This window comes from Sorex araneus, chromosome X (genome assembly GCF_027595985.1).
Source record: "Sorex araneus isolate mSorAra2 chromosome X, mSorAra2.pri, whole genome shotgun sequence".
Classification (NCBI taxonomy): Eukaryota; Metazoa; Chordata; class Mammalia; order Eulipotyphla; family Soricidae; genus Sorex; species Sorex araneus.
The window spans coordinates 148,396,840-148,408,598 of record NC_073313.1 but is presented as its reverse complement, the minus strand read 5'-3'; the positions used below and the strand labels follow the sequence as shown (position 1 = coordinate 148,408,598).

The following is an 11,759-nucleotide window of genomic DNA, read 5'->3' as shown; positions in this document are numbered from 1 at the left end:
ATCACTCTGGACAAGAACTGAATACTTAAAGCAAGTAAAGGAATATATATGATAACCTGTCAGTAAAAGTGTTGCAAACCATAATGCCCAAAACGAGAGGGAGAGAGAGACAAACAGACAAAAAGAGACAGGGAAGAAAAGTTCCTGCCATCAAGGCAAGTTGGGGTGGGTTTGGGGTGACAGGAAGAAAACTGGGGACATCAGTGATGGGAAATGTACACTGGTGAAGGGATGGGTATTGGAACACTGTATGATTGAAAACCAATCATGAACAAATTTGTAACAAACAACTTTGTAACATGGTAATTCACCAAAAAGTAGTATTGTAGCACCTGTATTATGACTACAGAGTTTAGGAGGAGCCAAAGATTATTAATATTTGTCCATAGTAAAGATTAAACTGATAAGAACAGATAATACACTTGATCTTAGCCAAAAGACTGCGAGAGCAAAGCGGTTGGGCGTTCGCCTTTCACGCAGCTGACCAGAGTTCGATTCTTTAGCCCCTCTCGGAGAGCCCGGAAAGCTACCGAGAGTATCGAGCCCGTGTGTCAGAGCCTGGCAAGCTACCCATGTGTATTGGATATGCCAAAAACAGTAACAATAAGTCTCTCAACGGGAGACGTTACTGGTGCCCACTCGAACAAATCGATGAGCAACGGGTTGACAGTGACAGTGACAGTAAAGATTAGTTGTTACCATACACAATTTGATTATGTATTTTGCATCAATTGTCAGGAAACTTGCGCATCACTCTAGGAAGATGGTTCAATACTCAGACTAACAATGTGGGGCTGCTTTCTTCTAGTGGTTCTGGTACACTAAGGCTGTACCAAGTAGTGATAAGGATGCTGTGTATTGTTAAAGTTAAGACTCAGAAACCTGCCCATGCAAGACAAGTGCCCTGACTGCTTAACCACCTGCCCAGTCCTGAGAAATTGTATTTTTCTTTCTACATTATATTAAAGCTTCATGATTTACAAAGTTATCCATAGTTGAGTTTTCGACATACAATATTGCAAGACTGATCACACCATCAGTGTCAACCTCCACGCATGTTCCCAGGTTCCCTTCCATATCAAATCCCCATCCTCTACTCCTTGCCCTCTTGGCAGGTACCATTCTAAGTTTTTTTCATAAAACACTGGTCTCTCTATTTAAGTGTTGTTGACTCAGTGGTTTGGATATTTGGATCTATCATTTATTAATGCCATATTTGTACCTGGCTCCCCTGTTGCTTATCATCTGTTTCTTCTCCAACTCCCCCCCTCCACACTTTTTCTTTCTTTCTCTTTGGTCATGATATCTCTCCTTTAAAATATTGCATTCTGTTATGCAGTTATTCTAAATACCATATTGGTGATATCATCCTATGTTTATCCTTCTTCTGGCTTCCTTCGTTCAATACTATGTCTTTCAGTTCTGTCCACGTTGTTGCAAATTATATGATTTCATCAGTCCTAACAGCTGTGTAGTATTACATTGTTCATATAAAATACATCTCATACAACATATCAATATTTTTGGATATCTAGGTTTGATTCTAGTTTTAACTATTGTAGCGAGTACAAACATTCATGGAATGAATGTTTTGCTGTCCTGGAAATAGATGCACAAAAGGGTCATATAGGAACTCAGTTCTGTGTTTACTGAGAACCCTCCATACTGTTTTCCATAGTGGTTGGACCAGACAACATTTCCACTAGAAATGGATGAAAGCTCCTTTTCACACATCCCCACCAACAGAGATTGTTTCCAGTATTTTTGATATGTGCCATCCTCACTCTTAAATGGTGATATATCATTGTTGTCTTGATTTATATTTCCCTAATAATAAATGATGATGAGCATTCAAAAATCTCCTAGAAACGATAAACTTATATAGCAAAGTGACTGGCTACAAAATCAATACTCAAAAATCTGTTACATTTCTATATACAAATAATGAATCAAAAGATAATGCAATCAAAGCGTTTACCCTATTTAAAATCATGTCCAGAGGTGTATGGTGCCGAACAGGTCAACCTGTACCTGCAGGGTGAGTGCATCAGCAGCCTGATGGTGCCTTCAGGATTCCTGATACCCCAAAATTGCCACTGTGACTTTGGACAGACTCCAACAACTTGGGACCAAGTTTACCAAGAAAGTAAATGGACAAAAGTTAAGTATGTGGGAACCAGGTCCACAAACAACCTCTGGCTCAGCTATACAAGCTCATTTATTTTCCTTATCTCAGAGACCCATAGATAAATTTCAAAAGAGATCAAAAGCCACAGTTAATCTCAGACCTGTGCATGGCTGAACAGACTGGGGTAAATCGGAGGGGGTCAGGTTGACCTGTGTCTGCCCAGGGAAAGCCCCCAGCAGCCATTTGCCTCCACAATCTAAAATTGCCGCCATAAACCCGGTCTGACTCCACCATTTCAGGATGGACTTCACCAAGATATAATCTGCTGAAATTTCTGGTTTTGTGACTGAAACCTCCAGGCTTTCACGAAGTTGGGGTGGGCTACATCCCCCCACTTCCCAATACACATGGAAGCACTGGCAGTCACCCCCACGAACCAACTACAACGCCAAACTGTAAACTCTATTACTGGCCTTGCTTCAAAGACCCATAAATGAATCTCAAAAGAGATCAAAAGCCAGAGACACAGCAGCAAGTCCCAGAAGACACCACAGAGCCGGAGATCTCACCAGGCCCCATACCAAACTAGTTTCACTAGGGCACCCCAGATGGAGCAGGTGCATTCTCCCCGCCTACTCCTGATGGAATCCTGGCAACCAAGAGCTTCCACAAGCAGGGCCCAGGTATGCAGATTCCAGAACTAAATCTCCATACCACTTGGTGCCAGACTGTCCCTCCTCAGCTCCATGCCCACTCATTGGCCTTGCTGTCACCCCCACAATGTGTCTCTGGGCGCCATCATAGTGCACCAACAGCCCTGATCCAGAGACACCCAATTGAATCCCAAAATGGATTAGTGCTCTACATAAATGTCTCTTCAACCCAATCATTTACAGTCTAGGATTCTAGAAGTGTGCGGCCCTGACACCCATGATATTCAAAATGAGCAATGGACAATAAATGTTCTAGCATATGCCTCTGGCAGGCAGGCTTGAATGGTGATGGGAAAATTCGAGTAAAACATAATGTTCCAAAGAAGAGAGAAAATTATAGGGAAATATATATTATAGAGAAAAATATATATTATAGAGAAAAATATAAATTATAGAGAAAAATATAGGGAAATTGCCTGCCATGGAGGCAGAGTGAGGACGGGGATGGGGAGATATACTGCGAAAACTGGTTTTGGAAAGTGCACACTGGTGGAGGGATGGGTGGTCAATCATTATACGACTGAATCTCTAATATGAAACCTTTGTAACTGTATCTCATGGTAATTCAATTTAAAAAAGTAATGTGAAGTTCATGCCCAATTCAATCAGCTTAATCAGTAGCTGATAAAAAGCAGTACTCCTACATTAAAAAATAAAATCATATGCAAACAACAAATCCCTAGGAATTAACTTAACAAAAGATGTAAGATACCTAAACCAAGAAAACGTCCAACCAAGAAAGAAATTGAAGAAGATCTTAGGAAGTGGAAAATCTTTCCATGCACATGGACTGGAAGAATCACAGTTGCTAAAATGACCAATATATATATATATATATATATATATATATATATATATAGAATACAATCCCCTTTCAAACGCAGACAACATTCTTCAAACAGCTAGAACAGTTAATTGTAAAGTTTATGTGGAATCATGAAAGACCTGGTATAACCAAAAATACTGAAGAAAAAAGAACGGGTGTCATTTCACTACCTAACTTGAGCTTACATTATAAAGCCATTGTAATCCAAATAGTATAATACTTGAATAAAGAAAACTTCTGTGTCCAATGCATCAGAATAGAATGTCCAAGAATAAAACCCCATATATATGGTCAATTAAACTTTGAAAAAGGAGCTGAGAGAACAAAATGGAATATAGACAGTCTTTTCAAAAATGGTGTTGGGAGAATTGGAACTTACGTGCAAGAAATTAAAGTAGGGCCCATATTTAACATCTTATACAAAATAAATTCAAAGCGGATCAAAGACCTTGAGATCAGACCTGAATCTATAAAGTACTGTATCACTGTAACTGTCATCCTATTGATCATCTATTTGCTCGAGCAGGCCCAGTAATGTCTCCATTCATCCTAGCCCTGAGATTTTAGCAGCCTCTCTTTACTCATCCTTCCCAATGGTGCCACATTAGAGGCTCTTCAGGGCCAGGGGAATGAGACACATCATTGTTACTGTATTTGGCATGTAAATACGCCACGGGGAGCTTGCCAGGCTCTTCCCCGTGTGGGCAGTAAACTCTCAGTAGCTTGCCAGGTTCTTCAAGAGGTAGAATTAGGCTATCAGATGTTGGGTGGCCATATTGAAGCCATGCGCTTCCGGAAGCTTGGTTTTATAGTCTCTGGATGTTGGCCATTGATGGAATTACATGGCAGCTGGGGGCAGTTTCTGGGTGTGACTGCCTCGCTAGTGGAGAATGGGGAATCTGGGTGGAAGAGGCCCAGTCCCAATCTGAGCAGCCTTGGAGATCTCGGCCCTGGGTCCTAAACACCTGGGTTCCTCTGCCAGTTTCTTCATGTGACAAGCTTGTCCTAACGTGTGGAGAGTGACCTTGAGCATTTCTTTGGCTGGGTTCTGGAGGTTTTCAACTGCTAGGTCTTTGGTAGGGGCGGGGAGGGAAACTCAACCCGCCCCCTCTGAGGGACCCCGTGAAAACAGCCAGGCAAGGGGGCAAGAGACTCTGTCTTGTTCGCTTCCGGGAGCGTGGTTCTATAGTCTCTGGATGTTGATTATAGTCTCAATGTACTATAAGGTACATTGGGGAAAATGTAGGCAGAACACTACAAAGTCTAGACTTTAAATGAGTCCTCCGTGTTACAATGACAAAAGCTTCAGAATCAAAACTAAACAAATGGGACTAATTCAGAATCAAAACATAACAAATCAAACTGAAAAGTTTCTGTATGGCCAAAGAAACAAGAACTTAAACTAAGTGGCAGCTGAGTAGAAAAATATTTTCACTCAGCGCATTAGAAAAAGGATTGATATCCAGGATCTATATTGTACTCACAGCAATCAACAACAATAAAAGCCCAAAAGCCCCATAAAAATGTGGAGAGAATATGAACAGACACTTCTCTGAGGATTCCCAGTAGGTGGCCAGCAGACATATGAAACATTGATTCCTTATTGAAAATGTAAAAAAATAAAAACGTCACGAGCCGGGGCTGGTGCTCGGCTCCGGCCGGCCGGGTTTTCGGTCCGGGTGCCCATGCCTCTGCAGAGCCGGTGGATATGGAACGAGAGGGAACCAGAGACAGCTTTAGGAATTGGGGTTCCAGCAAGTGCTTGCACCCGTGTATGGAGACTGTGAACTAAGCTTTTTCCCCACGCCGGCTAACGGAGGAAATAACCTTCCTTCTTGGTCTCTCTCCCCTCCAGGAGAAGGCGTGGTGTCCGACATTTTGTGGGTCCGTTGAGAAGGTATGAACTTTTGGCGCGAGAAAAAAAAAATGTGTGCTTTGAACTTGAAACAGCCGCGGGATACAGGGCCAGCCCCAGCCGGGGCCAGTGCTCGGCTCCGGCCGGCCGGGTTTTCGGCCCGGGTGCCCATGCCTCTGCAGAGCTGGTGGATGTGGAACGAGCGGGAACCAGAGACAGCTTTAGGAATTGGGGTTCCAGCAAGTGCTTGCACCCATGTATGGAGACTGTGAACTAACTTTGGCTACATGCTGTTCCAGGAAGGGAAATGATTCATTTTCAAACTTAAATCTTCACGGACTTAATTACTATAATACAGAAATTGTAAACCGCGCTTTTATCTCTTCATTCTCATCAGTGGAAAACTTATTATCAAATATTTCCCTATTAATAGAGCTGTATTCTTAGGGGATAAATTCCAACAAAAATAGTGAGTCTGTTTTGAAACTCTAACAACAATAGTTATGTGTTGAAATCTGGAATGTAATCAAGGTAAAGAGAAAAGGAAGTGAAATTATCACTCACGTACGGGGTGGGTTGTGGGGTGAGGGGTGGGATGTATACTGTTTTTTGTTTGTTTGTTTGTTTTTGTTTGTTTGTTTTGTTTTTGCTTTTGTTTCTGTTTTTATTGGTGGTGGAATATGGGCACTGGTGAAGGGATGGGTGTTTGAGCATTATGTAACTGAGATATAAGCCTGAGAACTTTGTTACTTTCCACTTGGTGATTCAATAAAATAAATTAAAAAATAAAATAAAAAAAATAAAAATAAAAACGTCACAAACTTGGGGCTGGAGCGATAGCACAGCGGGTAGGGCGTTTGCCTTGCACGCGGCCGACCCCGGTTCTAATCCCAGCATCCCATATGGTCCCCTGAGCACCGCCAGGGGTAATTCCTGAGTGAAGAGCCAGGAGTAACCCCTGTGCATCGCCGGGTGTGACCCAAAAACCAAAAAAAAAAAAGTCACAAACTTAAAATAAAGTAGGGTTGTTTTTTTTTTGGCTTTTTTGGTCACACAGGCGATGTACAGGGGTTTCTCCTGCTTTTCCACTAAGGAACTACTCCTGGCGGTGCTCAGGAATATGGGATTCTGGGGATCGAACCCAGTTCGGCCGCATGCAAGGCAAATGCCCTACCCACTTTACTACTGCTCCGGCCCCTAAACTAGATATTTTTTAATCTAGTAAAAGAAAAATATGAGAATATTGAGTGAATGTCATACTTAGTGATAAATGGCTAAGAAGGTCGTCTTGTTTGTTAAGAAAACTATAGATTCCCTAATTGATTGCCCTATAACTAATATAGTTAATATATATTAATACAGTTAATATTAATATATTAATATATTATAAAAATCTGTGTCATTTCTCCATATGACAATATATCAAGATAGAGTATTTTGGTTAGTTAATTTCATTTGGAATGATAGTACATGTGCTGTCAAAGTGGGCACTTCACTGAGATGTTTAGCTATAAACTTCTTTTTTTGGTGTATAGAGTTCCATTTGATGGATAGTCTATGAACCTTATGAATCTTCCTTTATATGTACATTCCTTTTTATCTTGCTGCTTTCAATATTCTATGTCTTTATATTTTTAAAATTCTCATTATAATGTGTCTTGTTTTACTTGGGTCTATTTTCGCCAAACACTTCAGGCCTCTTGGATCTTAGTACTTACACTCCTGAATTCTAGAAAATTGTTATCTATGCTTTCTTCACCTGGTTCCTTCATAGAATTTTCCTTCTTTTTATTCAGTGACTCCTATGATTCTTATATTGTTCCTCATTAACTTACCCCTATAATTCTCAGGTGTGCTTTTCTTTTCAGATATTTTCCATCTGTATTTTATAGAGGTGTTCTGCATCTCATCTTGGAACTACCTAATCATTTTCTCAGCAGCTATTATTATCCTGCTCAGTCCTTCTATTGAGGGTTTTATTTTATATCACTCTTCATTTCTATCACTTTTGATTATATTCTTCTCATTTTGGCTCTAATACTTTATGGAATACCTATGTCATCATTTACTTTAGCTTACTAAATATTTTCAACATGGTATCATTTCAGTCATTCTCTGAGAGTCTGCAGAGCTGGCTGGTAGTTATAGAGCCTTCTATGTTACCATATAAATACATTGAGCTTTGGCAGCTTCTATGAAGCTTCCTCCAATGTATTTGGTGTGCTCCCACTTGTTGTGCGTGACTTATCTTTATAGTTAACTTCACCTCACCCTAGTCACTGAAAGAGTAGACTGGATACTGGTAATTTCTTTTTGGTGGCCAAAAAACCCAGTGAGAAGAGGTTTAAGTGTAGTTAGTGCCAGGTGTGTTAAGTACAGCTGTTGCGTGCCTTCATATGCAGTTCAAAAGCTGTGGAGGTGAGTGTGCTCAGATGTTAGAGGTCAGGCCTGGATGGAGCCTTTTGATATCTCACCTGGAAGGGATAGAAGTCCAATCCAGGTTCTAAAAAGCCTCTGGTATGTCAGCCAGGAGGTTCGGCTCACCTGATTGTTGGAGAAGCAAGCAGATTGTCTGATATCTAGAGTAACACCATTCCCTTTTCTTTCTATGATTAATTTTGACTTTCATTGCATTTGGTTTAAAATGTGCTTGGTATAATTTATATTTTTATGACTTTATGTACATTTTCATTATATCCAAATATATGGTCTATCCTGGAGAATATTCTGTGTGTACTAGTAAAGAATGTGTACTTAGGTGCTGGAGCGATGGTACAGCGGGTAGGGCACTTGCCTTGTACGTGGCCGACCTGGGTTCGATCCCCGGCATCCCATATGGTGCCCCAAGGTCCACCCGGAATAATTATGAGTGCAGGGCCAGTAGTGAGTGATCCTAGAACATCGCTGGGTGTGGCCCAAAAAGCAAAATTAAAAAAAGAATGCGTACTTAAACTTTCATGAGTGCAGGCATGGCTTATTTGACTTAATCCTAGTTCCTGCAGGCTTTTTTCTTACTGATATTCTATTTGTTTGATATGTCCAAACGTGGAAGTTGGGTGTTGACTTTTACTATTACTTTTGTGTTTCTATTCATAAGTCTCTGAGCAACAAACTTTGTTACATTGTCATTTTGTGCATATATGTTTAAAAGAGTCAGAACCTCTTAATCTATTGATGCCTTATATAGCATATTATGAATGTCTATATCTGAATGCTTTCTTTGGTTGGAAGAATATTTGGTGTAATAGTATAAAATTTGCTATTTTATACTATACTATACTATACCAAATCATAGATATTTTGTGATAATATAAAATGTGTGAAAGCATAGTTTTCTCTACATTGTTACCCTTACCTTTAGATTGTATAATGGTTTTCCATCATTTTACTCTGAGCCTGCCTTCATCTCATAAATTCAAGTGCATACCTCCAAGCATCAGAGGCTGGAGTTTGTTTCCTGATTCATCTAGAAATTCTACACATTTTATGGACAATTCAGTTCATTTATATTCAGAGAAACTATTAATATTTTCCAGGTGGAAATTGGATGGTTTTGCAATTAGCCTTTTGCTTTTTTATAAGTAGACTTTCAGTAATTTTGAAGGTTTGGTTTGAATGTAGCAAATGTAAACAACTCGTTTGTCTAAAAATGATTTTATTTTTTGCATATCTAAGCTATAACTTTCAGGTTAGTAGACTCTAAGTTATAGATTTTGTTCATTCATTATTTTGAATATGTCATTCTATTTACTTCTTGCTGTATGTAGCTTATGGATTATTTTCCTTGTAGTTGATATTTTGCTTCTTTTCTATTGATTTAACTAATCTACTTCTATGCTTGTTTCTTTCCATTTTTATTTCAATGTGTTGTGTTTTTGAGTCCTTGATGCTTCATACTCATGGGGGCTCTTGAATCTGTGCACAGGTCTCCTACTAGAGAGGAGGGAATTTCTGAGCTATTGTCTCCTTTATCAGTCTTTTGTTCCCTTTCTATTTTTCCTCTTTTTCTATAATTTGAACATTAATCCTCTTGCTGTTATCTATTTAGCATATCACATTTCTTCTGTTTTTTTTAACATCTCATTTCTTTTATCTTTCCCTTTTTCTTGATTGTTCTGTTTTTTTTTTTCCCAAATGTGCTGATAGTCTTTGGCATTCAGAATTGTTACTCTGATTTGAAGTCATATTCTTTAGCTTTGTTAATTCAATTTGTATGAATTCTATACTATTATACATTGGTTTCACTTTGAGTTTCTTGAGTTTCAGTTCTTTCTTATTTTCCACTATCATCATATTGAGTATTTTTCTGAGATCCGACTCAATCAAGACAAAGAATTCTTATGATCTTGAGAACTTATCTGTACTTTTGTTCCTTATCTGCTGGGGTAGCTGCATTCCTTCATTTTAATTTGATTCTCATGGGGATGAGAATGGAGCTACAGACTCCAGAATATCTGTGTGTTGACTTGAAAAGTTGTTTACACTATAGGGATGTTCCTCATTTCTCTATTCCTTTTGACTATCTGCCTTGTGAATATATTCCCACAGGAAAGAAAGTAGTGGTGCTAAGTCCACCGTCTTTCATTTTCTGGTGGGTGCTGTGGTGGGGACAGGATATCCCAGATTAACTTCTATGCATGTAGAGAAGTCAAGACCAAAGAAATTTGGAAATTATCATTATATAGTTCCTTCTTCAAGACCATTCAAGACTCTTTCCCCGCTGGAGAACCCATATTCTTTTGAATTCATGGCTCACCCTTTGCTCTATCCCCTCTAAATAAACCCATTTTCTCTCTTAAACATCTCTCTAAAACATCTCTCTTGAATGTTGTTCTCATTCTCTAATCTATACACTCTCTCCTATATACCCTGTATTTTTAATAAATTATTTTATTTTGATATTTGTCTTCTCCTGAAATCTCCTTTATAGCGGTAGACAATGGGTCTGGAATGCTCAGTGGAAGTTAGAACTTACACTCCTTTTCCTGCAAAGAGCTATCCCTCACTCCAGCCTGAGTCCACAACTCCCCAAGAACATGGATATTATAGACAAGTTCCCATGCCATGGATATCAAATGAAACTCAGATTCAATTTGATAATTTCCCAGTTGGACTCGTGGGATATATAGTAGATAGATGCTTTGTCAGCGTTACCAGTTGGAACATCTGAGCCACTTACCATGGAAACTGAGGTGTGTTGAGCAGAAAAGTAATAGCTCCTCTCTCTTGAGAGACTCATATTTCCAGGTTAAAACCAGCTATATATCAACCAATGACCAGACTTTGATAGAATGCTCACAGACATACCTTTGATTCCATTGAGGACTAACAACTTATTCTTAAGAGAAGATAGACACTAATATTCTCTTTTAAAAAATAAATAATGATTCTTTCTACAACTCATACAAACAGTAGTTAATATTTCTCTTTTAGTAGATTCACTGGTATGAAAAATAAGAGACACCAGATTTATGCTGTGAACATGGCTTTGATTTTTATACTGGTATATGAAACTTTAAAATTTATTATTTGCTTACTATAACACTTTCTCATGGGCATAATTCCACCACCACACCCATCATCACTGTAACCATCTTCCTTCCCCAAAGATATCACACCCTCACTCTCACCCACTCAACTGTGTGACAGTTTCTCCATTATGTTTCCTTTGGTTCTGAGTGAAGTCACTCCGAATAATAAATTTTTTCTGGTATATTATTTCCCTGTTCTTATTATATTTTCCTGGTCTTATTAAAAACAAAGGTTGCACGGGGTTTAATCCCTTATGTAGATAGGGCTACATGGTTTTGTATACTACATTAAAGACAGGTTTTCAAACATATGCCCCTTAAATATTTAAGGGAGTTAAATCTCTAAGGGTGTAGGAAGGAAGATAAGGGGATTATGGCAGAACTATATAGAAGTACTAGAGAACTTATCCTCTCACCAGTCATGAAGCAACCTAAAGTCATAAAAGGCCACAACCCTTTGGATATATAGAAACTAAAGGACCATACAGAGAAAAATTAATTCCCTAAGGAAAGGAAAACTTCAAATAGGAAATAAGGCTGTGAAAAGAACATGAAAAAGCAACCAAATGTTCGAAGTTATTTCCTTTCCACCTCACAATATTAATATGTCATTAATATGTTTATGTATGCAGATAATCCCAAGTCAAGGCAATTTTGGAAATGTATATACATATACATTTACATATGCATATACAGAAGCCAGGGA

At 39.0% G+C, this 11,759-nt stretch overlaps 1 pseudogene; it reads right to left on the bottom strand.

Moving 5' to 3' along the window:
• Positions 1-300: 300 nt before the first annotated feature.
• On the bottom strand, positions 301-453 carry LOC129400290 (U2 spliceosomal RNA; annotated as a pseudogene).
• Between the last annotated feature and the right edge of the window lie 11,306 nt (positions 454-11,759).